Source organism: Phyllostomus discolor, chromosome 6 (assembly GCF_004126475.2).
Source record: "Phyllostomus discolor isolate MPI-MPIP mPhyDis1 chromosome 6, mPhyDis1.pri.v3, whole genome shotgun sequence".
Taxonomy (NCBI): Eukaryota; Metazoa; Chordata; class Mammalia; order Chiroptera; family Phyllostomidae; genus Phyllostomus; species Phyllostomus discolor.
The window spans coordinates 95,945,278-95,959,828 of NC_040908.2; the positions used below are offsets into that span (position 1 = coordinate 95,945,278).

The following is a 14,551-nucleotide window of genomic DNA, read 5'->3' on the forward strand; positions in this document are numbered from 1 at the left end:
TGAGATTATGCATATTAAGTAATCATCTGCTGGAAATCAAAACACTGAAAAAATAAAGATGAATTACATTTAGAAACTTGCTTATTTTGACATTTAACAGCTAAGAAATTTACTAGATCACTTTATATAAATTAATCCCAGTATAAAATTAAGATGCTTAGAAGTTAGGTATTCTTTAAATTATGTCTTTAGATATTATTGGTAAACTACTTGACCCAAAAAAGCTGAATGCCAAAAAGATTTAATAGCTGAATTTTAAGCTACTAAATTCTTTCAAATAAATCATTTAATTTAGCCCTGGCTGGAATGGTTCATTTGATTGAGCACGAGCCTATGAACCAAAGGGTTGCTGGGTCAATTCCCAGTCAGGGCATGTGCCTGGGATGCAGGCCAGGTCTTCGGTTGGGGGCATGTGAGAGGCAACTGGTCGATGTATCACTCACATAGCATTGTTATCTCCCTCTCTTTCTCCCTCCCTTCCCATTTCTCTAAAAATAAATAAATAAAATCTTCAAAAAATCATTTAATTTTTACTTGTCTTTGGTTTATTTCATTTAGAAATGAAAAAATGCACTTCATTTATTAAAATATAAAAGCTGCTTATGAATTTATCTGAGAATATTGAAAATAATATATGTAATTAACTTTTCAGATGCAAAGTTTTAAAAAATGTTCTACAAAAATTCTACTAAAGCAGAAATTTGACCTCACTAAGCATATTTATTCCACCAGTTATAAATATACCCTTAGAAGATAGTTTAATAGTTTCAACATTCTATTTTAATGCACTACAATGAAAAAATATCTTAAATATCAAACACATACCGCAAACAAAATCTTGAAGCGTAATTAAGCCAACTGCAATTATCAATACAACTAGTAAAATGTCAGTTGTTGGCTCTCCTTCTATTCTTATAAATGTTCCATTTTGGCAGAAACTACTGCAAAAGAGCCAGAGGCGGACAGGTGGCTCTACACTATGAAATAATGCTGATACCACCTCTTTATTCCTCGGCAGTCAATCTCAGGAATAATGGCTAGGTTCATAAAAATTGATGATATTACATATTTTTTAGGGAAAGGGCAAATGGAAAGGAACACAGAGATAACAACTCTATTTTTAAATAAGACTGGGTTTTAAATTAGATTAATAATAGTATTGGGTTACTTAAAAAGTTCATTTAGTTTTTTCCAGAAGATGGCTCTACTACTGCTTAGTTTCCTTTAACTTCATTTGAAACAATTTTGTTCAATTATACTGTGACAGATGTCATATGACCACTCATTAAAAAAACAAAAATTGGTGGATTTCTGTGTAGCCATTTTAATATCGAAGATGGAAGAAAATACACAACATTTTGGCATATAATGCTTATTATTTCAAAAAAGGTAAAGCTGCAACTGAAACACAAAAAAGCATTTGTACAGTGTATGGAAAAGGTGCTGTGACTGATCAAATGTGTCAAAAGTGGTTTGTGAACTTTCATCCTGGAGGTATCTCACTGGATGATGCTCCATGGTTGGGTAGATAGATCAGTTGATGTTGACAGTGATCAACTCGTCATCAATTGAGAATAATCAACTTTATATCACAGGAGAGATGGCTGACATACTCAAAATATCCAAATCAATAAAGTTATTGGTGAAAATGAAAAATGTGTCTTTTATTTTATGGAAAAACTAAATGGACTTTTTTGCTAACCCAAGAGATTAGTAATTATACAGTAAACCCAAATTTAAATGTCTGTCATTATGCAGAATATACATTATGTTCTCACCATCCCAAAATAGCCTAAAGACTATTTCACAGAATTGTGAATTCTCTTGTGCTAGATTATGTACTCACCTTCATAGTATTGTCATAACTCAATGAGGTGTAAGGTCATTTGGTGAGAAAAGATCTAGAAGCAGAAAAATGGCAAGAGCACCAAGGATGAGAATATTTCAAATAGCACCAACATCTCTCCTACTACTTGGAGTCAGAGTGGTGCAAAGAACCACTTCGATTAGGAGCCCAGTCAGGCTCTACAGGACGTGGCACTCAAAATTCCCCTTCACAGTGGGGGAATCCTGACTCATTCTAAGAGCTTGTGACTTCAGAAGTTAACATCCTTTCACTAAGGTATTAAAATCAAGGATATCAAGTTCTTCCTGCAACAGCTCCACTCTGGGTAGAGTCACCTGAGGAATGTTGCAAAGATCTTGTTACTCATAGTGTAAATTTCAGTCTTCTTCAACAATACATACTGATTAAAAATTTTAACTTGAAATCTCAAAACATTTCCACTAAAAGCATTGCATTTATCAACTGTATTTTAGCAATGTTTTTACCTCCTCTTTCCCTTTTAAGCTGTCAGCTCCAGGTGGACAAAGATAGTGCCTTGCTCATGTTTGAGCATTTCAGCTTTAGTATGGGGTACGGTGTGAGGTAAAGTTCTGGTCCAATTTAAGTTTTACATTAACAGTATTTTTAATCTATTTCACTTTTCAAAAAATGAGTACAAGAAATGAGATATCATGATTTAGTAGCATTCATTAAAAAACAAAAAACCTTCCTCTGCCATTTGGTAGAAACTGTTAGGTAAATTTTGTTTTACCAACTGTGGGTCTAAAGATAGACAAACATTACTGAGTAATCTGGAAACAGTAGCCATGAGTACCACTGTTTCTAGTGGAAATCAGCAGTAGTTATTTTCTGTAGTAGATGCAATTAAGAAAGCAAATATGAATAGGTCTTAGTCCAGCACTGAAAGAATTAAAAATGTACATCCATACTGCAGAGAGTTGAATCTGCATTGCAGTACAGCTGAGTTTCTAAACGAGCTTTCCCTTGGCTAGTAACAAAATCATCCCTTTAAAAAAAATATTTAGCCCTGGCTGGTGTGGTTCAGTGGACTGAGTGTTGGCCTGGGAACCAGAGGGTCACTGGTTCGATTCCTAGTCGGGGCACATGCCTGGGTTGCAGGCCAGGTCCCCAGTTGGGGGGCACTCGAGAGACAGCCACACATTGATGTTTCTCTCTCTCTCACTCGCTTTCTTCCTTCTCCTCCCTCTAAAAAATAGATGAATAAAATCTTTAAAATATTTAAAAGAATTATTTATTGATTTTTACAGAGAGAGGAAGGGGGAGGGAGGCAGAGAGAGAGAGAGAGAGAGAGAAACAGACAGACAGACATCAATTTGTTGTTCTGCTTGTTTATGAATTATTGGTTGATTCTAGTATGTGTCCTGACTGGAGATCAAACCCACATCCTTGGTGCACTGGGTCAACACTTCAACCAACTGAACTCCTCAGCCAGAGCAACAAAATCCTTTTTTACTCATTAGAATACACGGTGAACTTTTTCAACATGCAGACAAGTTCTTATATTTATACACTGACTATGGAATAGCAAACCTCCAAAAACAAAAGGACTGCAAGTACCCTGTACAACCACAGAATGACACAGACCTACAAAAGTGGATATATTAAGAATGTGGGCTAGGATAGTCTCTAAACTTCACCATTACCATACTAACAATAGCTAACCTTTAAACTGGAAGTGAATCTAAACTCAGGTTCATGTCCAGTATATCCAGAGGCAAGTAGCAAAGAACACCTTTTCTCTCCCACATTCCATGTAATGCCACAGAGTAGCATAAATGAATCAAGTTAGATCCACCTATAACTGAAAATCAGTAGTTATACTGATGGTATGGTAGATCTGTTCTGTGTCTCTGCCTTCCATCTATCTTCACTGAAATTCTACCCAACCTTCTTGTAAGATCCAACTCCAATACCAACTTCTTTGGTCTCTATTCACTCCTACAACTCCCAAGCTCTTCTATGAATTTAAACCTAATTCCTCTTAAGATGCACAATTATATCTTGTTTCTCTTTCTTATAACTACTAACAAATATCATTGTTTTATAACTTCTTTTGAACCATAAATAGGCTCCTTAAAAGGCAGGATCGATTTCTAACACAATAGATGTAACATAGCACAGCAACAAGCAAATAGGTACTCACTTGTTGAACTAATTAAATAGACAGGAGTCTGGTACAGGCTCTTCCATCACTTTTTATTGATCAGGATAAGCGAACCTGAGGCAGGCAGTCCTCTGTATTCTTACTGAGAAACCCCAATACATTAAACTAATAAATACAGTCGTGGACATCAATTCACTACCTTCCTTGTACCCCCTGTGTTCCCTATGTGACATTCACTTTTCCCATTTATTTTCTTATGTTGTTGAAACAATACCTGCAATTTCCTCTAATTTATACTATTTTCTTAGAAACACTAGTAACAATGCATAATGTGACACTAATCTTCAGCAACAATGGCTCCTACATAAGCTTTTCAGTGTTGCAAACTTTAGAGATGCAGAACTACAGAATTTATTTGTTGAATATGCTATTACTACTTTGGGCTAAAGCCCAAGAAAATGAAGAAAGAATTCTAAGTTTTTATACCTAACATAATGCAGGTCTATAGTAACTACCTAACTCAGTGCTTTTCTATTAACATACAGACAATACTACTTTTTTTTTCTTACCACAAATTGTAAGATCTCTCCCCAGGTTCCACAAAAGTATTAAAGAAGAGTTTTACTTCTATAAAAACAATTTTTAAAATTCTATATTACATGATAATAAAAAACCTTGACTTTTAGAAAGCTTTACCTATTAATGTTCCAATTGGATTAAAAGAAATTAAAATTGGGAATTTTAGAACATAAGACTCCCATTAGAGATAATTACAGTTATAACATTCTAATATTATTCAGTATATGGTTGATAGCTACTAGTCTTTTAAAGAAACAAAAAAAAATGCTGTGAATGTAGTTCCTTTGGTATATGATGGGTAAGTACAGTTTTAAATCAAACCTCTATACTCAGTATCTACCACATAGGTTTTAACAAAATCAGAAGGCCTTGAATTATTCTAATGAAGCACAGAGTGACAAGATAGTTCCAAGTCTTTCAAAAACACAATGACTAACAAAATACAGGTCACTTGCTCAGCTGAAAGGAATCAGAGGGAAAAACATGAAATACAGTTGATTTCTGGAGATTTATAAAACATAAGCATATTAGCCAACTGAAAACCAGTACTTTCATACACAGAGTAGTCAAAAATAACAAGAACTCATGATGTTATTTAATTAAGGAAATACCTTTCATACAGCTTCCAGGAGTTGAGCAAATTAAAGTACATTTGATTTTACACTGAATTATATTCAACTCCAGTTTTAATAAAATTTAAAAGAAAAACAGAAGTTTTTGTTTCTACTTTTGAAAAGAGCAGTTGTGTTTTAATTTCTGCTTGGAACAGAAAACAGATCTGATCTGTATGGTGAATTCTCATTAACTTCATCTCTGCTCTATTTTGTCAGCCCCACATCTACAAACAGAAGACTACAAAATTGTGTTTAAGGTAAATTTAAAATATATTGTAACCAGAAATAAAACTATTGAATTATGCTCACTTAATAATGGTTCACAGATTTCTGGATAACAGAATCTCTTTACTTTTTATTTTTACTTAAAACATTTAAAATTTTTAATTATAGATGACATTCGATATTATATTAGTCTCAAGTATACAACATAGTAATTAGACATTTATATAATTTATGAAGTGATCCCCCTAATAAGTCTAGTACCTACCTGGCACCATACATAGTTAGTACAACATTATTACCTATATTCCCTGAGCAGTACTCAGGATATCTTTTTATATTGTTAGAGACTGTTGACACCAACAAATTTTATGTGAGTAATACCTATCAATAATTATATTAGAAATTAAGGAAATTTTAAAATATTAACTCATTTAAAAATAAAAATAGAATAAACCCATTATATGTTTACACAAATAAATTTTTTGGAAACTACAACTTCTAAAACAACAGAGTTTACTGAAAGAGAGTAGCATTGTTTCACATTTGTACAAACATCAGGCCTGGAGTCTTAATATCTGCTTCTGTATTCAATTTGTTGCTGTATGTTGTGGTGACTGTACAACATGAAGAAAATCCACTCTCATAAAGATAAGAGGTTCGAAAAGGGAGGATACTTTAATAACCTATTCTGGTAATTTGGGACTTTTTTTATATTAAACTAAAATTTGACAAGTAGTAGATTTTAAACCTTGTTGCAACCTGAAATCTGAAGCCATTATCAAAAAACTTCTTAATCTGTTATTTTAAAATCCAGTGGCCTGCCCTGGCTGGTGTGGCTCAGTGGATTGAGTGCTAGCCTGTGAAATCAAAGGGTCGCTGGTTCGATTCCCAGACAGGGCACATGTCTGGGTTGCAGGCCAAGTTCCCAGTAGAGGGTGTGTGAAAGGCAACTACACACGTTTCTCTCCCTCTCTTTCTCCCTCCTTTCCCCTCTCTCTAAAAATAAACACAATCTTTAAAAAAAAAAATCCATTGGCTTATCTTGTGATTTGAATGGATCATTTATCCATGCATAATTCTGTAATGTGAACCATTAGTCCATTAACCATTTTCTAAATGCTAACCATTTATAAAATACTGACTCATTGCCCGGGCCAGTGTGGCTCAGTTGGTTGAAGCATCATCCCACATATCAAAAGACCATGGGTTTGATTCCCTGTCAGGGCACATATCCAGATTGCGGGTTCAATGCCCATTTGGGGTTCATGGGAGAAGGCAACCAATTGATGTTTCTCTCTCTCTCCACTCCCCCTCCTTACCCTCGTGTCTAAAAGCAATGAAAAAAATGTTTTGGGGTGACAAAAAAAAACTGACTCATTGTGCTCTGTATGGTTTCCAAATGTTGACATATTTAACACAATATTAAAATTAAAATTTGTTAATACCACCATTGATCACATCAGAAAAATCTGTAAGTATGAAGTGGTCAAGCTCATAGTAGAGGATACCAGTTTTGCAAAATTCTTTTCTCCTGAAAGCTCAGTTTATCATTAACAATAAATCCTATCAGTTGTTTTCCTTGAATTGACAGGCTTGCATTGCTTTCTTCATTTCTGTAAAAATGTCTACAAAAAAGCCAATACCCAAGTCTAAATAATTGTAGTTATCATTTAGTCATTCTTTCATGTAAATATGGTGTTCAATGAAAACTGACTATTTTGGCTCACAACTCAGTCACACAGCTGCTTTTCCTTGAGACTACTGTCATATCTTTGGCATGTGAAGAGCTTTGTGCATATTCTCTGTTTTGAAATGGACTATTAAAAAGTTAAATGTTGCCATGGCCAGTGTGGCTCAGCAGATTGAGCACCAGCCTATGAACTGAAGGGCCACCTTTACTGTTCCCAGTCAGGGCCCATGCCTGGGTTGTGGGCCAGGTCCCCAGTTGGGGGCATACAAGAGGTAACCAATTGCACATGGATGTTTCTCTCCCTTTCTTTTTCCCTCCCTTCCTCTTTCTAAATAAATAAATAAATGCAATTTTTTTAAAAAAGATGTGTTAAATGATCAAGATTTAATAAAATGTATAATTTTTATTGTTTCATCAAGGCTATTCTTGACTGCCAACTGACATATTTTACTGTGAATGCAGAGTTGTGAGGAAAATTGTGATTACTGTTACAATATGATGCCATTGCTTTGACCTGTGCTAAGATGGTAGTGATCCACAGACCACACTTTAGAAACTGCTGATTTGAGAAAAATGTTCCCAATACACCCTTACCTTTCTTCTTTTTAATTATATATCCTTATACATGGTTTCAGTCACTTGCAAAAAGATTGCTACATTTAACCTTCATATAAAGAAACCCTTAAGAAAAATTATTGTTAGTATTTGTCATTACTACATGGTCATAGAACACCTATGAACAGTTCATTTCCTTATTTGTAAAATAAACTTTCAATCCATTAAGCAAGCATGAATGACCAAGAAAATCCTATAAAAGAAGAGCAATATAGGAGGGGTGCTAGTCCTACTATATAAAAAAATATTTTTATAATTAAGAGTTGTGCCAACACCTGAATAACAAATCAATGGAACTTTCCTAATTATGACTTCAGAAACAACAAAAATTTGGTAATTCAACTATCCATACACAATTTAAAAAAAATTTGCATGGTATAAATATACATAAGTAAAATTTGTGCAAAATAGCAAACTGTGTTTTTTTGTGCAATTTAACACAGAAAATGGTATATAAGTGAAAATTTAACATCTCAATTATACATGAAGTTTCTAAAAATCAAGGAAAAAAAACAAAACAACCAAATCAAAAAACAAAAAAAGAATGGGCAACTAACAGAAGAAATTGCTCATAAAAAGAACCAAGCAAATATTATAATTTATACATCAGATGGGCCAAAATCCAAGTTAGGCACATGTTTATTGACCAGAAAGTAGGGGAACAAACAAGCACTCTCAAAAATCATAGGCATAAAATCAAACAACCCTTATGGATAGGAATCTGACAATGTCTAGAAAAAGGACTTTTGTATTTTTGATGCAGCAATCCTACCTCTAGGAATCTAACCCATGAATACAGCTATAAACAATGGATACGGAAAATGTCCATATACCCAAAACAACCCTAATCAAGCTTTTAGCCCAAATTTCAAATTAACAGGAAATAGAGGAACAAGTTAAATGACAACATGAGGAAGCACAGAAAAATATCCAGATTATAAAATATTCTCTAGGACAACTGACCCAACCAGTTAATGGCATAAAAAACAAACAAACAAAGGAGGGACTACACTTAAGAGAGACAGGCAAATATTTCTGATACCACTTAGAAAATGAACTGGGGTGGGAGAAGCTGGGGGAAATAAAACCTCTTGGAGGCTGCTAAAATTTCTTGGAAAGAATAGAGTTGGGTTAGCTAAATAGTATGGATTATGAAAAGAAATTATGCTGAGAGCTGTTTAAGGAGAGAGAAAAAAAACAGAATTGAGTGACTGCCTGGATATAATGATGAAGTAGTGAGAAAAAGACTAGGATGCCTCACAGAATTCTGAATTGAATCAGTGGATAAATGAATAATGATGACACCAAACTGATATACAAGAAATCAAGAGAAGGAGGCGGCCTGGATTTAGGTTGATGGTAATAATCCAGAGATGTATGTTCATAAGGCAGAAAGAAATATAGAATAGTATAGGCATATAGGATTTCGGGGAGCTAAAAGTCCTGGCAAGAGTCAAGTGTTAAATTATTTTAATCTGCATTTAAAGACCCAAACAAACCTCTGGTTATACATAACGCTAACATTTAATAAGTTCATACTAGGTTATCTCACCACCTGTTCACAAAGTTTCTTTCAGTGATTCTAAATGTTTTTCCATTTCCACCACCCCATTTTAGCATATCATTTTATTCCCAGCAATGGAAAAAAAAAGACAGTAGAAACATGAAGGTAAGGATTTCACATTCTGGCTCTTACACAGCTTTCTAAGGGTTTCCAGCTTTCTAAGGGCTTCCCACATGAACACTTCACCTCAGCTACACTGATCTGCCAACTCCCAAACACTGCTTTGCCTATTTCCATGCCTTTGTCCCTCGGTCTTTGAACCTCCATGTGAAATGCCACATCCCTTCATCATATTTATTAGAGTGTTGCTAATTAATCTCATAAGGCCCAATTCAGTTCCTATATTATCTGTACTGGGTCATTCAAATCTACAGTGAGTTGTCTAGAAGACGAGACATCTACTCATATCTTTATATGCCTTTAACTTTCATTAATTTTATTATAAAAGCACTGTTCCATCTTAATAATCAAGTCAAATCAGGTGCTCAATAAATGGTGATTAATCACACAACAATTCTATATATTATAGAGTGTATTACACATTTAATGATATTAAATACTTTGTTTCTGGGCATCCTGGACCCATATTAGACCTACTTACACACACATACACACACACGCACACACACACAAAACACACACACAATTTTAACTGAACAGAATTATATTACAACATTATAGGTTTCTAATTTGTTTTGGCAACAAAATTTCAGAGTGTAGGTTTTTGATTGGAAAAAAGAGCTATCATTATGTTACAATTAGTATCTGTGAAAGTAATTATCTTCCAATAATCAAAGACTTTTAAATTTGTCATTCTCCTGATTGTTCCTCCAATCGTCCAGATTAGCTTACATACAGGTGCTATTCATACACCTTTCTGTTATCATTCTATTTTAACTAAGAATAGCCTGTACTTTAGGCTTCAATATTAGTATACCAAATCCACAGTTTTCTAGTTAATTCAAATAAGATCATTTACATGATCTAAGTGTTACTAATTTTTTAAGCATTAAAATGGGAACCAGAACATTCTAAGTTAAAACTATGCACTCAAATCAAGGAAAACACCAACCTACCAGTATGCACTAACTGAATTATTCATTATTGACCAGCTCCTGTAAGAGCTCATTCAAGAATATAGAAGGTATAAAAGCTATACAACAGAGCTTACATACTAGTTGTTAAAATTAGATACCTCAAACAACAATAGAATGAATGTAACTGAATGTTACAAGCACAGTGATATAATGAAAAGGGTACTAAAATACCTGAGTTCTTTTCCCTTCCCAAGCACTGAGAGACCTTTATCAGTTTCAGAGTATCAATTTTCTCATTTGAGAAAGATGATCTCCAGGGTCCTTTTCACATTAACATTCTTTGGTTAATGTGAAATGGTGTTGAGTGTCTAAATGCTGGTACAAAGTTTTTAGAAGCAAAATAACCAAAATGCTTTAAAGTTACCTTCTCATAATTGTACTAGTTTAAAGTATCATTTTTAATAACCATTTTACTTCGTCTATTAATAAACTGATAAACTTAGATTTTGAATTTTTGGTATAATGTTATAAAACCAAAATTAAAAAATAACCAATGTTACAGACATCTATTGTGTAATTTACATATTTTTATAACAAAATTACTTTAATTTTAAATATATCTAAGATTCTTTTCAATGTTTTATACTCTATGTCCTCTTTAAATGATCCAGTTATAAAAAAATGATATATTCTAAAAACAAACATTTCCTGTAAGGATCTATGTTACTTAATGATTTTCTTCTTTCTCTAGTTTTTCTCCCCAAATAAATCAAGGGATTATGATAAGTTATTTTATGTAAATAATGCGCAGTCTTTGTTACTAATCTTTATACAATTAAAAACCTTTACAATATATATTATAAAGTAATATAATGAAAACGGTACTAAAATCCTCAAAGTCCTCACAAAATAATGTGTGGTCTTAACTGTTCTCAGATATTACTATTAAAAATGTATTATAGAATTTTAGCATCAGCATTAAGGAGTAGTACCAGCATTAAGGAGTACTAGGCCTGTATATATTATTTTAATTTTCAGTAACTTTTTTAAGGGATTCAAACAGGTCTTCAAATACAAATTTCTTCACTAGAATGCAATCTCTAAAAAAAAAATACACTTTTCTCTTCTAAAAGAAGAGCTGCATGATTATCAGTATACCAAACATGTATACAGCTATGAGAGCATATGGGTTGGCTGCTGGGTCAGGACTCCTCACTCAATTGCTGGCACTTGGTGCTGGCTGTTGATTGGGATGCCTTGCTTCTCTCCACACGGGCTATTTTGCTTCCTCTAAGTATGGCAGCTAGGTTCCCACAAAAAGCACCAAATAGCAAAGGTGAAAGCTATATAGATCATCCCCATGAGTTTTTGTCACTAACCCTTCAAAGCCTAATTTTACTTTCTATAGCAAAGAATTTGTTTCCCTTATTGCACTGCAAACTATCTTTTCTCTAAGATGACTGTATTACAGTGGGGACAACTCTGAGTTCTTTCAGCACAATTATATGAGTGGTTCCAGAACCAAGGATTAAGTTCACCTGACAAGGTACATTTCCCAGTCAATAAAAGTAGTCCAGTGATAGTTTTTAGAAGACTTAAAGACTGATCCAATAGTGGTTTTTTGTTATGATCAAGAGAGGTGAACTCAACAAAATCATCACTCTTAACTCAAATAACAGTTTGAATAGACATATGTGATTAATCAGAATTCAGTTTGGCAAGTATTTTAAAATACTTTTAACATACCAACAGACTTCCACGTTGCAGATAGCCAGTAACTTCTTTTGTATTTTGTTAATGCTAGTATTTGATTTCTTAGAGGAAACATAAAAATATCAAATAAGAGTACTATTATGGGACAGCATAATTTCACTGATAAGCTTAATTTCACTGACAAGCACTGAAGTTAACATTTACTACTGACACACGTTCCCAGGGGAAAAGAAAAGTAATACATTAAACAGGGAATACTATATAGCATCCAAACAGCAGGTAAATATTTAATTTCTTTAAGCCTAATTTATTTTTTCATATAGTGGGGATGGCATCTCAATTTCATAAAATGTGAGGATTAAACAAGATAAAGTATGAAGAATAAAACACAGTACTGTGTTAAGAATATAGTGAACACAAAATGAAAAGTAGGCCTATCTTCAAAATTTAGATAGAATTTCTGGCAAGATTTACTAATTTCCCTCCACTCTGGATTGTTTTTCTAAGCTTCATTAAGAAATGTAGTTAAGTTATTGTTAGTATTATATCCCCCCACACACCCACTTGTGTGCGTTTTTCATCTATGTAGCTTTATTTTCTGATTACAAAAATAATATACACTCGAGGTGGAAAATGAAGAAAATAACAAGGAAAAAATTCTTTTTTTTTAATGAAAATACTTTTTTAAAAAAGATTTTATTTATTTATTTATTTTTAGAGAGGGAAGGGGGAGAGAGAGAGAAACATCAATGTGCGGTTGCTGGGGGTCATGGCCTGCAACCCAGGAATGTACCCTGACTGGGAATCGAACCTGCGACACTGGAAAAAAAATCTTTATAATTTTATCATACAAAAATCTCCCACTTTTAACCTGGTGGTTACCATCCTTCTAATACGTTTTTCGAAGCATATATGTTTGTATATGCATACATATAAATTTACTAAAGATCATTATTTTACACATTTTTATAATTTACTTTTCCCCATAATTTTCCCCCATACATTTTTAAAACTTCACAATAATCAACAATGCACTTAAGTGAATTTAGATGACAAATTCATGACGGTTCTCTATAGTCCCCGCACAGATGACACATGTCAAAGACATCTATGATCTGTAGTGATTTAGCTATATTTTAAAATCACTGAATTTCTATACTGAATTTATCACATATATAATTAGTACATTTACTAATAGGATAACTTTTTCAATTATAGTCATTGTTCTATAACACAACATATGTGCCCCTAAAAAAATTCACTACACTATGCAAAATCATACAACGAAACCAAAGGTCTTATGGGGAAAATGAGACTAAGGGCACTTTAGAAACTGCATCAGTTTTACATTTTAAAAAAGGAACCTAATAAAAAAAAACTTACCAAAAGGCATTTTACAAAAAAAAGTTACCAAAGTTTTATGCATGTTAAATGGTTAAAAATGCATATGTATTACAATAAATATGGCATATTACCTTACAAAAAACCTGAAGGTTGCCTGTGCAAGTGGGTATTGAAAGGGCTGCAGCCTGTGAGTTATGAAGCAGTGGGAGGATGATCTGAAATTGGACGGAAAGTTTTAACACTAGATGTGGATGGATGGCGCTAATAATACACTGGTGAACTAAGTGAGGTAGAAGGCAGGTATCTGAAGGACATGTTCGTCTTTAGCACATTCCTAGGCAGCTTAGATTGGCTAGGTGCAGTTTTCTGAATTCATCTAGTATTTCTCGGGGACGAAACTGTGTATAAGCAAATGCAAATTAAACATTATACTTAAATTATTTCCTAATACAGCAAATGGAACAAATTTGCTGAAGTGTTATAGCAGAACTGACAGCATGTTGCATTCTAACACTATCATTTCAACACAGCCAGGTAGCTTGGCTGCTTAGAGCGTTGTCCCCACATGCCAAGGTTGCAGGTTCTATCCAGGTCAAAGCACATAAAAGGATCAACCAATAAACGCACAAACAAGTGCAACAAAGAATCAATGTTTCTCTTTCTCTCTCCCTTCCTCTTTTAAAAATCAATTTTTTAAAAAAAGACAGAAAGGAAGATTAAATAAATGATGCCAATATATCAGACAAAAGACTTTTTAATAAACAGAGGTTAAATTGTTCTTATTTTTAAAAAGTTATTTCAACAAAGTTCACTGGCAAGGTGAAGAGAATGAGAAAAAACTGTGGACAATCTGTTTTTAATTGTCATATAATTCATGATAATTATACATAATCCTTATCTTCCTTATATCAAAAATTTGGCATACTAAAAAAAAGTAAAAACCAAAAAGTTAATTTAAGCCGTTTATAATTAGATTTCCATTTTATTTGAAAAACAAATTCACAGAAAAAGATATCCAATTTTATTTTTTAAAAATGGGATGCTCTGACATTAGAATGAAATAATAGTATATCTCAGATAATCATCAATTACTTCCTAGTATATGTTTTTAAAACCATAATGACAAATCAAGTTTATAAATTGCAAGGTTATAATCAACTAAACAACCAAAATTTCTATTAGTCAAAAAGTTTATAGCC

General features: G+C 33.3%; 1 protein-coding gene and 1 long non-coding RNA gene across 2 annotated transcripts in view; both read right to left on the reverse strand.

Annotated features, from left to right (window-relative positions):
• SESN3 (sestrin 3) overlaps positions 1–14,551 on the reverse strand; it is a 78,251-nt gene that overhangs the window by 41,486 nt on the left and 22,214 nt on the right. The window lies entirely within an intron of this gene.
• On the reverse strand, positions 7,438–10,854 carry LOC118501222. The gene is made up of 2 exons (XR_004903837.1): positions 9,888–10,854; positions 7,438–9,854 (listed from the first exon to the last, which is right to left on the reverse strand). It is a non-coding gene; the product is annotated as an uncharacterized LOC118501222 (long non-coding RNA).